This window comes from Phyllobates terribilis, unplaced genomic scaffold, assembly GCF_046119375.1.
Source record: "Phyllobates terribilis strain yellow unplaced genomic scaffold, ASM4611937v1 Scaffold_4__5_contigs__length_816908805, whole genome shotgun sequence".
NCBI classification, from domain to species: domain Eukaryota; kingdom Metazoa; phylum Chordata; class Amphibia; order Anura; family Dendrobatidae; genus Phyllobates; species Phyllobates terribilis.
The window spans coordinates 675,789,964-675,805,898 of NW_027362764.1; the positions used below are offsets into that span (position 1 = coordinate 675,789,964).

Consider the following 15,935-nt stretch of genomic DNA (forward strand, 5'->3'; position numbering starts at 1 on the left):
CTCGTGACAAACTATTGAATTTACTGACACGTGAAAAACAGCTGTTCAGCTCGTCAGGACTCCCCCCTTGTTCACGGAAGAAATTCACTTACTTAATTTAAAAAACAAAAAAACAGGACTGGCTGGCTCACCATTGTAAAATAATACTCTTCCTGTATTATTTTTTTCTACTGAGGACTTCTCAAAGTATCAATATCACGATATTCTTATAAAAAATGTATCTATTTATTCTTGGATTGTCCATTAAAAAGAATCAGATTGCAGGAGGTACATACAATAATTAGTTATAAAGTAATTGTCCATTTGTCCATAATTAGCTTAATTGTTGAGATTCACCCATCGTTCCTTGGATCCTGGCTGGTAAATCATGTCTTTGTCCAGCATTTGTCCATGCCTACATGTCATCTGCTTCTCAGCATGAAGATTCTGTGTCTTGTGGGGTGGGCAGAGCAAGAGAGCCCCCCCTTTCTGTACCATGGGCTTTTATAGCCAGTCGTATGGACACCTGTTCTACATATGGTAGTGAACCAAAAATACACACACAAATAGCGCATGTCAACTAGACACGATGGCTGAGGCATAGAACTCAGAAAAATCATTATCGATTAACATTCCAAATGAATTTCCATAATTAACCAATTAACAGAGACCGCCTGGGAATGCCAGGTGCTGTAGGCTTTTGCTTTTTCCTTCCTTCCACCAGCAGGGGGCACTCTCTTCTATGCCTTTTTTCCATTCCCTTTCACAAGTGCACACATTCATTCTCTTTTCTTTTTTTCATTTGCTTTCTCTCTTGCGCTATTTCATCTCTGCAAAATACCAGCATCCTTCTGATCACCGTGGGCCTCCAGCATTGTTGCTTATTTACTTTTAATACTAGGCTCCTTTTCACCAGGACCAGCATCTCCCGGGTGGCTGGAGGCAACCACCGGTAACCCCAAGCAGAAGACCTTTGCAGGCAACACGACCCTCCCCCCTGAAGAGCAGCTCAAAGTCACTGGCAACCATCTCACCCTCTTCCTTCCTTCACCCCTGGATGTATCGCTCCGCCCCCAAGTTACGGGTCCAGCTTGCTCTTTCTGTCATATTACCGCGATGAAGGGTTTAGCCTGCAGGAGACCCTGCGCCGAGCCATTTTTGAAGACACCTGATGCGGCGGGTGAATCACTGCTAAACAAACCACACCTGTAGGGACGGCACAGCCTTTACATGGACCCTTCGGAGCCCGCCCCATCACGGCCAGATTGCTCGCCATCAAGCGATCCTGAGAAAGGCTGGCCGGGCGATGGATCGAGCAGCGTCTACTGGCCATACCACCTTGGATTCGCCCGATCTCGTCTGATATCGGAAGCAAAGCAGGGCTGGGTTCGGACAGTACTTGAATGGGATACCTCCTGGGAACACCGGGTGCTGTAGACCATTTTGATGACGTTTTGCCCTACTGCCCAGCTCGGCTAGCATGGAACGGCGCCTTGCCGGACACTGACCTTAAGTAACTTAGATGATGGAAGCCCCAAGGCCTCTGAGCCAGTTGGCAGCTAAGTACGCTACCCCGCCGCCCTTCACGCAGGCCTGACACCGAGCTCCTTGCCACGGCTAGGAGTGCTTATTGACTCCGCAGCTCGCCGTGTGAAAATGATGGCGTTAAAAGCACCCAGGGCCGTGAAGGGGCCAGGCTTTCAGCAGGTGCCCAGGGAATGTTTTGGATGCCGGCTGCCTAGCGAGGGCCAGCAGAAGTAACATGGTTCTCTGCAAAGAAGCTTGTGTAACCAAGCCAGACGGCTGACAAAGAGCTTACCTCAGTCCAAGGAAGGCAAGGAAGGTGCGGAAGAAATTGGGGAGGGGGGGTGATTCCTGCTAGGGCCCTGAAATCATAAAACAGGCAGGAGAGTCTGACGCATGGTGACGGAGAGGTTGTAGGGGCAGATAGGGGGTGTTGTCACGTGCGAGCACGTGTGCATGCTGGCTTGTGTGTGAGAGTGCGCTTCCTAGGTGTGGCGCGCTGCAGACAGTCAAAGGGATTGTTCCCTTTCGTTAAAAGTTAATCCCCGGCTGCAGCCTATTAGAAAGCCACTAACCGCGCTCTACTCATCCTACCCGGGTCTACCGGTGAGTCTCGCCTCTGCTCCCGGCCTGTGGCATTGGCCATGAAGCTGACGTTCCGTCGACAGCGCTGCAGCCGATCAGTGAGCTCAGCGGCTCTGAGTGGGGCGTTGTGTCTGCAAGACCTTTTAAGGAAGCCAGCAAAAAAATTGAAGAGAAGGGAAAGCACAAAAGGACCTGGTCTTGCTGAGCACTGGAAAGGGCAGCTGGCAGCCAGACGTCAAAGTAGAAATGCAGCAAGTCAGAGTCTTGTCTCTGCCTACGGCCACACCACCCTGAACACACCGGATCTCATCTGATCTTGGAAGCTAAGCAGGGTCGAGCCTGGTTAGTACTTGGATGGGAGACTGTAAAATAATACTCTTCCTGTGTTATTTTTTTCTACTGAGGACTTCTCAAAGTATCAATATCACGATATTCTTATAAAAAAATGTATCTATTTATTATTGGATTGTCCATTAAAAAGAATCAGATTGCAGCAGGTACATACAATAATTAGTTATAAAGTAATTGTCCATTTGTCCATAATTAGCTTAATTGTTTAATTGTTGAGATTCACCCATCTTTCCTTGGATCCTGGCTGGTAAATCATGTCTTTGTCCAGCATGTGTCCAGGCCTACATGTCATCTGCTTCTCAGCATGAAGATTCTGTGTCTTGTGGGGTGGGCAGAGCAAGAGAGCCCCCCCTTTCTGTACCATGGGCTTTTATAGCCAGTCGTATGGACACCTGTTCTACATATGGTAGTGAACCAAAAATACACACACAAATAGCGCATGTCAACTAGACACGATGGCTGAGGCATAGAACTCAGAAAAATGATTATCGATTAACATTCCAAATGAATTTCCATAATTAACCATTTAACATTTCCCCCTTTTTTGAGAATAAATGGACTTTAACTGAAACTTCTCAAAAGAAGATACATTCATCAATCATTTTTTCTTTCCTTCTTCCTTGGCAATATCATTAAATTTCCATAATAATAATAATAGTAATAATAGTATCAATATCGGATTATTGTTATATAATGATGTGAATTCATATTATGGTAAGCCGTGACTAATATTCATTTATATGTATAATTATACTTCCCTATATCTAAATTGAAGCAATCGCGGGTTCAATCGTCATCATCTGATGTCATCGGGTCGTCGTCTCGTCTTATTCTTGGTTCTTTTATAACACAGTCTTTAGATGAAAACTCTTTTGAAATAAATTACAGCATGTAGATATTGTACAGTCCATAATTGTGTTCATTATTGTTCAGTCCATAAACTGTACTCTTTATTAGAAAGATCATGTGTGTCAGTTGATAAGAAAACAAAGTCCATGGATGAAATGTAGCTTTAATATCTGTGCAGTGTCACCTGGACTTACGTTGGATCATCTTTGGAATCTTCCGTGTGTCTGCACTGGTCTCGTGTCACTTTTGGAATAGATGTGACGTCTTTGGTCAGTAAAGCAAGGGTTAACTTGACACTTTCCTGCTTTATATAGCACCATAACCAGTACTCAGTCCTTTATATACAAGACACATATGCCAGGTATTACCTGTTCACCAGCTTTCATTGAAGCGTTGCAGGTGATAAGAAACCACTAGAACGTGATGAAACTTGAACACAACACAGTACATATAGGATCATCATCCTCTGCCGTCCTGGTGATCAGTGGTGTGAATTGTATTGTATGTAATGGACACAGTCTATTATAACACTCAGCATTCACACCTGTTACCTTCTGAGACGTCCGGATATCAGTTGCTTCTTCTTGTAACTTTTGAGAATCTCTTTGATTTATAAAAATTAAAAGTCTTTATTAAGATAGAATTCATAATTGCGATGTCTTGATTGAAGTCTTCATTCCCTAATCTGATACCAAATCTGGCAGTTTTTCCTAACCTATAATATCACAGCGTACCATAGCAGTCAGTAATATCCATCTAATTATTATCAAAATATTAAAATAAATTATGTTTGGAATAATAAACAATAATAGATAATAATTCATTATCAATCAAGTTCTCCATATGATAGAACATTTTTATGTCATAGGTGTAATTACCTTTTCCAACCCATAGGTGTCAGTGTATTTTGAAAAAACAAGTTTTTATATCTTTATTAAACCAATAATATCAAAGAATGTATACTCCTGAACCAAAATGAAAAAATATATGAATGTATGAATGAATGAATGAATGAATGAATGAATGAATAAATGAATGAATGAATTGTTGTGTTTACTCAGAAAATGTAAACATTTTTTTCCTTAGCAATATATATTTAATGAAGCAATACTCTTGTATTAGACATTACTTTATTAAATATTAATGTGTTTTCTCAATTGAGATATTGAACTCAAATAAAATCAAATGAGAATTAAAAAATTAAAAAAGAAAAAAATAAGAAATATAAAGTAAGAATAAAATTTTAGAAATGAAAAATAAAATTAAGAGTAAAAATAAGAATTAAAATAAAAATAAGGCCTTTAAATTTTAATGACAAATGCAGAGTAATTATATTCTCCATAAAAAATACCCTTATATCTCCATTATCTGGATGATTTCATATTTGTCATAACCTTGTACCACCAAAAAATATTAAATTATGCAACTTTGCATGTAATACCTTTCTTAATTATACCATAGTACCTTATTATTATTTCTTCTTTATTAAAATGTGTGGAAAATAAGTATTGATCAAAAGTGATTATGTAATCAGGATCAAAAGCACATTTTCCCCCTTAATACCAAAAATATTATTTTATAAAATTTATGTATATATCAGAACCAAATTAAAAATAATTCTTCTTCTAGAAATATTGTGCATACATTTCATATCGATGAGTAGCATAGATTTGACTAAAGAGAGGTGTGTACCTATTTAGGTAACCATTAAAAATAATATTATAGTTATTCAAGAATATTATCATGTGGAAAATTATTCTAAATATAAATTTGCTTTGTAAACCATTTTGATGTGTGGTTGCCCTTATCCACTATTAGTTAAATCAAGAAATAATAATTATTAAAGAAATATAGAAATATATATATGTAGATAATACCTAATTATGTATTATAATTTCCTCAGAATTAAATATATGTTTGTACCTTCACATAAAGAAACATTTTTTTTTTTTCAAACATACAAACATACGAGGCCTCTGTCACATCAATCACACTTAGCAGCTGCTGATTTACTCATCTGTCACCTTCACTCTGACATTCACAGATCTGTTCAACTCAAACATTCCACATATGAAGTTTTATATATATATATATATATATTTAACCCAAAATTGTTGTATCCCAATTTATTAATGCGCATTGCCATATCAATTGAATATCTTTATATTTCTTTGAATATTCCCCAAGTACATATTATATAATATGAGAGTAAGTCACTGGAATTTCAGACACTTGAAAAAACTCTTGTCTTTGATTCTTTTTTCACTGGCTGCCCGGTCTTAAGTTACATCAGTTGAAAATAGAATGAATGGGATCCTATACTATTAGCTCAAAGTTCAAAGGCCGCAGCTGTCACACGTCATGCTGTAGAGCTACTTTAATTTGCACGAACACTTCATGCACAGAAAATATTAGCAACACAAAAGAATTAATAAGTATTACATATATATTATAGTTCAACTAGATATATTGTTATTATTTTAAAATGTTATACACATAAAATCATGCATTTTTTTCACTTCCTGTGTGAATAAAGAAATAAATCCATTTTAGAGTTCTTTGATCAAATCCTGCTTTGGAATGAAAACTCTAAGGAAATATAAGAAAATAAAATTAAATATCAAATTCATACAGAAACAGAATTATTTAAATATCTTATACATATATTGGTTGGTTCTAATGTAATTCAAAATATTGCTACTTAAATTTGTATATATGAAGTTCTAATTTATTAATTAATATATATATATATATTTTATAAACGTATATATAAATACAATTATACGCAATCTCTACTTAGACAAGTGTATATATATATATATATGAACTATTAGAAACTATGTAACTACAATTTTACTGTATAAGATTATAAATAAATATTGAGACATTGTATTACATTTTGATACAACATTATAATTACAGTTTTTCCTTAGCCACCCCCTAAACCAAATCTTCTGTCTCTCTCAAATATCTCCAGGAACGCCCTATTTAGGAAAGACATTTTTCTATTCTTCAAAACCTCAGAGAACTGCCTGTTCTTCTGTCCACATTCCATGACGTCACTGTGAGTTGGTCGTCTCACCTGTCTCTGTCCATCAGTTTCAGCCATTTTCCTTTTTAGAGAATCACAGTTCTGACTGAGAATTAACTCATTCTGTGGAGAGATGGATCTTTGCACTGGCTGATATGGCTTATAACATATATGAAATCTTCTGTGTATTTGATAGAGTTCACTATGGGGATGACTCAGTCTAGGAGAGTTTGATATTGGCTTTTGGTAAGATTTTACCTTTCCTGGTTTTATAAATTTAGCTTGATTTATTTTCTTTTCACGATTCTCATGTTTTCTAACAAAATCCAGCATCTGCGCACATTCAAATAATGAATTTTTTTGTGATGCCATAACTTGGGAAACTGAATTTAGGAATTTGAATTTTTGTACAAAAGTTGTTATCATATGTTGTACTTTTCCATTTTTGATGAGAGCTTTGTACAACCGTTCAAATATGGACATGAATGTATATGTACATTCCTTCCTACCAATCCTTAGTTTCTGCAGATCTTCTATGTTGGGAAAATCCTTTGTGACACAATAAATCAAATATCTTAATCTGTCCGAATCATTTTCCCATCCATTAGGATAGTCATTTTCACAGGGCATTAAATGTAAACGTCTGGACAAGGTCACAGGAATCCATATTTTAAATAAGTGATTCCTCTCCTCATTGGATAAATCAAACTTATCAGAGAAGCTCTCAAATGTCTCTGAATTTCTACAGGCATGGATTTTGACATCATATTTTGGCATGATTTTGTATAATTTCAGCAAATTTTTCCTTATTTTAATTTGGAGTTGAGCCTGGGTAATTCCAGAATTCTCTGATATTTTTAGTGGCTCTTGTACGTCCATTCCTCCTACGTCACTCACGTCTCCTCCCACATCACCTAGTATATCGGTTTCTCGTATGTCAGTCATGTCTCCTCCCATGTCAGGTTTCTGTATGTCCGTCTCTTGGTCAGACCCAAGGTCACCTTCAGTTACAGACACATGTCTTACTTCTTGTTCATTTTCCACATTACAGTCAGAATCAGTATCACCGTCTGACACTTCTACACTATTTTCCTGCTTAGAAATCTCTAACACAAGACTATGAAAAAAATCTACCAAATGTAGAATATTTCTCAATTTCTGTTTGTCTCTATTTACCAATTTAGAAGTTAACTGTAAATTCTGCAATTCACATTCTTTGTATAAACTGAGCCACAAAACTTCTATGTCATCTCCTAGATTAACTTTGAAATTAATATTACTTTGTTTAGCAAAAGAAGAAATTATATCCATATTTTGCTTACCTTAAGATTCCTTGGCTTCTCTTTATCAGCACGTCCTGTCTTCAGTTCGTCTGATTCTTTTCCTGTGTGATTCTGTTCCTTGTTAGTACCTCTGCTTCCTGTCTTTCCTCAGTCTGTAGGTCCTTTCTGCTTCTCGTGACAAACTAGTGAATTTACTGACACGTGAACAACAGCTGTTCAGCTCGTCAGGACTCCCCCCTTGTTCACGGAAGAAATTCACTTACTTAATTTAAAAAACAAAAAAACAGGACTGGCTGGCTCACCATTGTAAAATAATACTCTTCCTGTATTATTTTTTTCTACTGAGGACTTCTCAAAGTATCAATATCACAATATTCTTATAAAAAAATGTATTTATTCTTGGATTGTCCATTAAAAAGAATCAGATTGCAGCAGGTACATACAATAATTAGTTATAAAGTAATTGTCCATTTGTCCATAATTAGCTTAATTGTTGAGATTCACCCATCTTTCCTTGGATCCTGGCTGGTAAATCATGTCTTTGTCCAGCATGTGTCCAGGCCTACGTGTCATCTGCTTCTCAGCATGAAGATTCTGTGTCTTGTGGGGTGGGCAGAGCAAGAGAGCCCCCCCTTTCTGTACCATGGGCTTTTATAGCCAGTCATATGGACACCTGTTCTACATATGGTAGTGAACCAAAAATACACACACAAATAGTGCATGTCAACTAGACACGATGGCTGAGGCATAGAACTCAGAAAAATGATTATCGATTAACATTCCAAATGAATTTCCATAATTAACCATTTAACAGAGAACGCCTGGGAATGCCAGGTGCTGTAGGCTTTTGCTTTTTCCTTCCTTCCACCAGCAGGGGGCACTCTCTTCTATGCCTTTTTTCCATTCCCTTTCACAAGTGCACACATTCATTCTCTTTTCTTTTTTTCATTTGCTTTCTCTCTTGCGCTATTTCATCTCTGCAAAATACCAGCATCCTTCTGATCACTGTGGGCCTCCAGCATTGTTGCTTCTTTACTTTTAATAGAAGGCTCCTTTTCACCAGGACCAGCGTCTCCCGCGTGCCTGGAGGCAACCACCGGTAACCCCAAGCAGAAGACCTTTGCAGGCAACACGACCCTCCCCCCTAAAGAGCAGCTCAAAGTCACTGGCAACCATCTCACCCTCTTCCTTCATTCACCCCTGGACGTCTCGCTCCGTCCCCAAGTTATGCGTCCAGCTTGCTCTTTCTGTCACATTACCGCGATGAAGGGTTTAGCCTGCAGGAGTCCCTGCGCCGAGACATTTTTGAAGACACCTGATGCGTCGGGTGAATCACTGCTAAACAAACCACACCTGTAGGGATGGCACAGCCTTTGCATGGACCCTTCAGAGCCCGCCCCGTCACGGCCAGATTGCTCGCCACCAAGCGATCCTGAGAAAGGCTGGCCGGGTGATGGATCAGACAGCGTCTTCTGGCCATACCACCTTGGATACGCCCGATCTCGTCTGATCTTGGAAGCAAAGCAGGGCTGGGCTTGGACAGTACCTGGATGGGAGACCTCCTGGGAACACCGGGTGCTGTAGACTATTTTGATGACGTTTTGCCCTACTGCACAGCTCGGCTAGCATGGAACGGCGCCTTGCCGGACACCGATCTTAAGTAACTTAGATGATGGAAGCCCCAAGGCCTCTGAGCCAGTTGGCAGCTAAGTACGCTACCCCGCCGCTTTCACGCAGGCCTGAAATCGAGCTCCTTGCCACGGCTAGGAGTGTTTGTTGACTCCGCAGCTCGCCGTGTGGAAATGATGGCATTAAAAGCACCCGGGGCCGTGAAGGGGCCAGGCTTTCAGCAGGTGCCCAGGGAAGGTTTTGGATGCCGGCCGCCTAGCGAGGGCCAGCAGAAGTAACATGTTTCTCTGCAAAGAAGCTTGTGTAACCAAGCCAGACGGCTGACAAAGAGCTAACCTCAGTGCAAGGAAGGCAAGGAAGGTGCGGAAGGAATTGGGGAGGGGGGGGTGATTCCTGCTAGGGCCCTGAAATCATAAAACAGGCAGGAGTGTCTGACGCATGGTGACGGAGAGGTTGTAGGGGCAGATAGGGGGTGTTGTCACGTGCAAGCACGTGTGCATGCTGGCTTGTGTGTGAGAGTGCGCTTCCTAGGTGTGGCGCGCTGCAGACAGTCAAAGGGATTGTTCCCTTTCATTAAAAGTTAATCCCTGGCTGCAGGCTATTAGAAAGCAACTAACCGCACTCTACTCACCCTACCCGAGTCTACCGGTGAGTCTCGCCTCTGCTCCCAGCCTGTGGCATTGGCCGTGAAGCTGACGTTCCGTCGACAGCGCTGCAGCCGATCAGTGAGCTCAGCGGCTCTGAGTGGGGCGTTGTGTCTACAAGACCTTATAAGGAAGCCAGCAAAAAAATTGAAGAGAAGGGAAAGCACAAAAGGACCTGGTCTTGCTGAGCACTGGAAAGGGCAGCCGGCAGCCAGACGTCAAAGTAGAAATGCAGCAAGTGAGAGGCTTGTCTCTGCCTACGGCCACACCACCCTGAACACACCTTATCTTGGAAGCTAAGCAGGGTTGGGCCTGGTTAGTACTTGGATGGGAGACTGTAAAATAATACTCTTCCTGTGTTATTTTTTTTCTACTAAGGACTTCTCAAAGTATCAATATCACGATATTCTTATAAAAAAATGTATCTATTTATTCTTGGATTGTCCATTAAAAAGAATCAGACTGCAGCAGGTACATACAATAATTAGTTATAAAGTAATTGTCCATTTGTCCATAATTAGCTTAATTGTTGAGATTCACCCATCTTTCCTTGGATCCTGGCTGGTAAATCATGTCTTTGTCCAGCATGTGTCCAGGCCTACATGTCATCTGCTTCTCAGCATGAAGATTCTGTGTCTTGTGGGGTGGGCAGAGCAAGAGAGCTACCCCCTTTCTGTACCATGGGCTTTTATAGCCAGTCGTATGGACACCTGTTCTACATATGGTAGTGAACCAAAAATACACACACAAATAGCGCATGTCAACTAGACACGATGGCTGAGGCATAGAACTCAGAAAAATGATTATCGATTAACATTCCAAATGAATTTCCATAATTAACCATTTAACATTTCCCCCTTTTTTGAGAATAAAAGGACTTTAACTGAAATTTCTCAAAAGAAGATACATTCATCAATCATTTTTTCTTTCCTTCTTCCTTGGCAATATCATTAAATTTCCATAATAATAATAATAGTAATAATAGTATCAATATCGGTTTATTGTTTTATAATGATGTGAATTCATGTTATGGTAAGCCGCGACTAATATTCATTTAATATGTATAATTATACTTCCCTATATCTAAATTGAAGCAATCGCGGGTTCAATCGTCATCATCTGATGTCATCGGGTCGTCGTCTCGTCTTCTTCTTGGTTCTTTTATAACACAGTCTTTAGATGAAAACTCCTTTGAAATAAATTACAGCATGTAGATATTGTACAGTCCATAATTGTGTTCATTATTGTTCAGTCCATAAACTGTACTCTTTATTAGAAAGATCATGTGTGTCAGTTGATAAGAAAACAAAGTCCATGGATGAAATGTAGCTTTAATATCTGTGCAGTGTCACCTGGACTTACGTTGGATCGTCTTTGGAATCTTCCGTGTGTTCGCACTGGTCTCGTGTCACTTTTGGAACAGATGTGACGTCTTTGGTCAGTAAAGCAAGGGTTAACTTGACACTTTCCTGCTTTATATAGCACCATAACCAGTACTCAGTCCTTTATATACATGACACATATGCCAGGTATTACCTGTTCACCAGCTTTCATTGAAGCGTTGCAGGTGATAAGAAACCAGTGGAACGTGATGAAACTTGAACACAACAGAGTACATATAGGATCATCGTCCTCTGCCGTCTTGGTGATCAGTGGTGTGAATTGTATTGTATGTAATGGACACAGTCTATTATAACACTCAGCATTCACACCTGTTACCTTCTGAGACGTCCGGATATCAGTTGCTTCTTCTTGTAACTTTTGAGAATCTCTTTGATTTATAAAAATTAAAAGTCTTTATTAAGATAGAATTCATAATTGCGATGTCTTGATTGAAGTCTTCATTCCCTAATCTGATACCAAATCTGGCAGTTTTTCCTAACCTATAATATCACAGCGTACCATAGCAATCAGTAATATCCATCTAATTATTATCAAAATATTAAAATAAATTATGTTTGGAATAATAAACAATAATAGATAATAATTCATTATCAATCAAGTTCTCCATATGATAGAACATTTTTATGTCATAGGTGTAATTACCTTTTCCAACCCATAGGTGTCAGTGTATTTTGAAAAAACAAGTTTTTATATCTTTATTAAACCAATAATATCAAAGAATGTATACTCCTGAACCAAAATGAATAAATATATGAATGTAGGAATGAATGAATGAATGAATAAATGAATGAATGAATTGTTGTGTTTACTCAGAAAATGTAAACATTTTTTTCCTTAGCAATATATATTTAATGAAGCAATACTCTTGTATTAGACATTACTTTATTAAATATTAATGTGTTTTCTCAATTGAGATATTGAACTCAAATAAAATCAAATGAGAATTAAAAAATGAAAAAATAGAAAAATAAGAAGTATAAAGTAAGAATAAAATTTTAAAAATGAAAAATAAAATTAAGAGTAAAAATAAGAATAAAAATAAAAATCTGGCCTTTAAATTTTAATGACAAATGCAGAGTAATTATATTCTCCATAAAAAATACCCTTATATCTCCATTATCTGGATGATTTCATATTTGTCATAACCTTGTACCACCAAAAAATATTAAATTATGCAACTTTGCATGTAATACCCTTCTTAATTATACCATAGTACCTTATTATTATTTCTTCTTTATTAAAATGTGTGGAAAATAAGTATTGATCAAAAGTGATTATGTAATCAGGATCAAAAACACATTTCCCCCTTAATACCAAAAATATTATTTTATAAAATTTATGTATATATCAGAACCAAATTAAAAATAATTATTCTTTTAGAAATATTGTGCATAAATTTCATATCGATGAGTAGCATAGATTTAACTAAAGAGAGGTGTGTACCTATTTAGGTAACCATTAAAAATAATATTATAGTTATTCAAGAATATTATCATGTGGAAAATTATTCTAAATATAAATTTGTTTTGTAAACCATTTTGATGTGTGGTTGCCCTTATCCACTATTAGTTAAATCAAGAAATAATAATTATTAAAGAAATATAGAAATATATATATGTAGATAATACCTAATTATGTATTATAATTTCCTCAGAATTAAATATATTTTTGTACCTTCACATAAAGAAACATTTTTTTTTTCAAACATACAAACATACGAGGCCTCTGTCACATCAATCACACTTAGCAGCTGCTGATTTACTCATCTGTCACCTTCACTCTGACATTCACAGATCTGTTCAACTCAAACATTCCACATATGAAGTTTTATATATATATATATATATATATATATATTTAACCCAAAATTGTTGTATCCCAATTTATTAATGCGCATTGCCATATCAATTGAATATCTTTATATTTCTTTGAATATTCCCCAAGTACATATTATATAATATGAGAGTAAGTCACTGGAATTTCAGACACTTGAAAAAACTCTTGTCTTAGATTCTTTTTTCACTGGCTGCCCGGTCTTAAGTTACATCAGTTGAAAATAGAATGAATGGGATCCTATACTATTAGCTCAAAGTTCAAAGGCCGCAGCTGTCACACGTCATGCTGTAAAGCTACTTTAATTTGCACGAACACTTCATGCACAGAAAATATGAGCAACACAAAAGAATTAATAAGTATTACATATATATTATAGTTCAACTAGATATATTGTTATTATTTTAAAATGTTATACACATAAAATCATGCAATTTTTTCACTTCCTGTGTGAATAAAGAAATAAATCCATTTTAGAGTTCTTTGATCAAATCCTGCTTTGGAATGAAAACTCTAAGGAAATATAAGAAAATAAAGTTAAATATCAAATTCAGACAGAAACAGAATTATTTAAATATCTTATACATACAGTGCCTACAAGTAGTATTCAACCCCCTGCAGATTTAGCTGGTTTGATAAGATGCAAATACGTTAGAGCCTTCAAACTGCAAACGAGAGTAGGTTTTATGAACAGAAGCATAAATCTTACAAACCAAAAAGTTATGTTGCTCAGTTGAATTTTATTAAATTTTAAACATAAAAGTGTGGGTCAATTATTATTCAACCCCTATGTTTAATATTTTGTGGAATAACCCTTGTTTGCAATTACAGCTAATAATCGTCTTTTATAAGACCTGATCAGGCCGGCACAGGTCTGTGGAGTTATCTTGGCCCACTCCTCCATGCAGATCTTCTCCAAGTTATCTAGGTTCTTTGGGTGTCTCATGTGGACTTTATTCTTGAGCTCCTTTCACAAGGTTTCAATTGGGTTAAGGTCAGGAGACTGACTAGGCCACTCCAACACCTTGACTTTTTCCCTCTTGAACCAGGCCTTGGTTTTCTTGGCTGTGTGCTTTGGGTCGTTGTCTTGTTGGAAGATGAAATTACGATCCATCTTAAGATCCTTGATGGAGGAGCGGAGGTTCTTGGCCAAAATCTCCAGGTAGGCCGTGCTATCCATCTTCCCATAGATGCGGACCAGATGGCCAGGCCCCTTGGCAGAGAAACAGCCCCACAGCATGATGCTGCCACCTCCATGCTTGACTGTAGGGATGGTATTCTTGGGGTCGTATGCAGTGCCATCCAGTCTCCAAACGTCACGTGTGTGGTTGGCACCAAAGATCTCGATCTTGGTCTCATCAGACCATAGAACCTTGAACCAGTCTGTCTCAGAGTCCTCCAAGTGATCATGAGCAAACTGTAGACGAGCCTTGACATGACGCTTTGAAAGTAAAGGTACCTTACGGGCTCGTCTGGAACGGAGACCATTGCGGTGGAGTACGTTACTTATGGTATTGACTGAAACCAATGTCCCCACTGCCATGAGATCTTCCCGGAGCTCCTTCCTTGTTGTCTTTGGGTTAGCCTTGACTCTTCGGACAAGCCTGGCCTCGGCACGGGAGGACAGTTTCAAAGGCTGTCCAGGCCGTGGAAGGCTAACAGTAGTTCCATAAGCCTTCCACTTACGGATGATGCTCCCAACAGTGGAGACAGGTAGGCCCAACTCCATGGAAAGGGTTTTGTACCCCTTGCCAGCCTTGTGACCCTCCACGATCTTGTCTCTGATGGCCTTGGAATGCTCTTTTGTCTTTCCCATGTTGACCATGTCTGAGTGCTGTTCACAAGTTTGGGGAGGGTCTTAAATAGTCAGAAAAGGCTGGCAAAAGAGATCTTTAATCCACACATGTGAAGCTCATTATTCTTGGTGCCTGAACTACTTCTTAATACTTTAGGGGGACCAAACAGAATTCTTGTGGTTTGAGGGGTTGAATAATAAATGACACTCTGAATTAACTTTTAACGTTTTAAAAAAACAAAAAAACAAAAAAAAAGTTGCTGCAGTGCATTTCCCACTTCCAGGCTGATCTACAGTACAAATGTCACAATGCCAAGTTAATTCCGCATGTGTCAACCACCTAAATCTGCAGGGGGTTGAATACTACTTGTAGGCACTGTATATTGGTTGGTTCTAATGTAATTCAAAATATTGCTACTTAAATTTATATATATGAAGTTCTAATTTATTAATTAATATATATATATATATATTTTATAAACGTATATATAAATACAATTATACGCAATATCTACTTAGACAAGTGTATATATATATATATGTATATATATATATGAACTATTAGAAACTATGTAACTACAATTTTACTGTATAAGATTATAAATAAATATTGAGACATTGTATTACATTTTGATACAACATTATAATTACAGTTTTTCCTTAGCCACTCCCTAAACCAAATCTTCTGTCTCTCTCAAATATCACCAGGAACGCCCTATTTAGGAAAGACATTTTTCTATCCTTCAAAACCTCAGAGAACTGCCTGTTCTTCTGTCCACATTCCATGACGTCACAGTGAGTTGGTCGTCTCACCTGTCTCTGTCCATCAGTTTCAGCCATTTTCCTTTTTAGAGAATCACAGTTCTGACTGAGAATTAACTCATTCTGTGGAGAGATGGATCTTTGCACTGGCTGATATGGCTTATAACATATATGAAATCTTCTGCGTATTTGATAGAGTTCACTATAGGGATGACTCAGTCTAGAAGAGTTTGATATTGGCTTTTGGTAAGATTTTACCTTTCCTG

General features: G+C 38.0%; 2 pseudogenes; both read left to right on the forward strand.

Moving 5' to 3' along the window:
* Positions 1-1,299: 1,299 nt before the first annotated feature.
* Positions 1,300-1,419, forward strand: LOC141268938 (5S ribosomal RNA; annotated as a pseudogene).
* Positions 1,420-9,070: 7,651 nt separating this feature from the next.
* On the forward strand, positions 9,071-9,188 carry LOC141268478 (5S ribosomal RNA; annotated as a pseudogene).
* Positions 9,189-15,935: the final 6,747 nt, after the last annotated feature.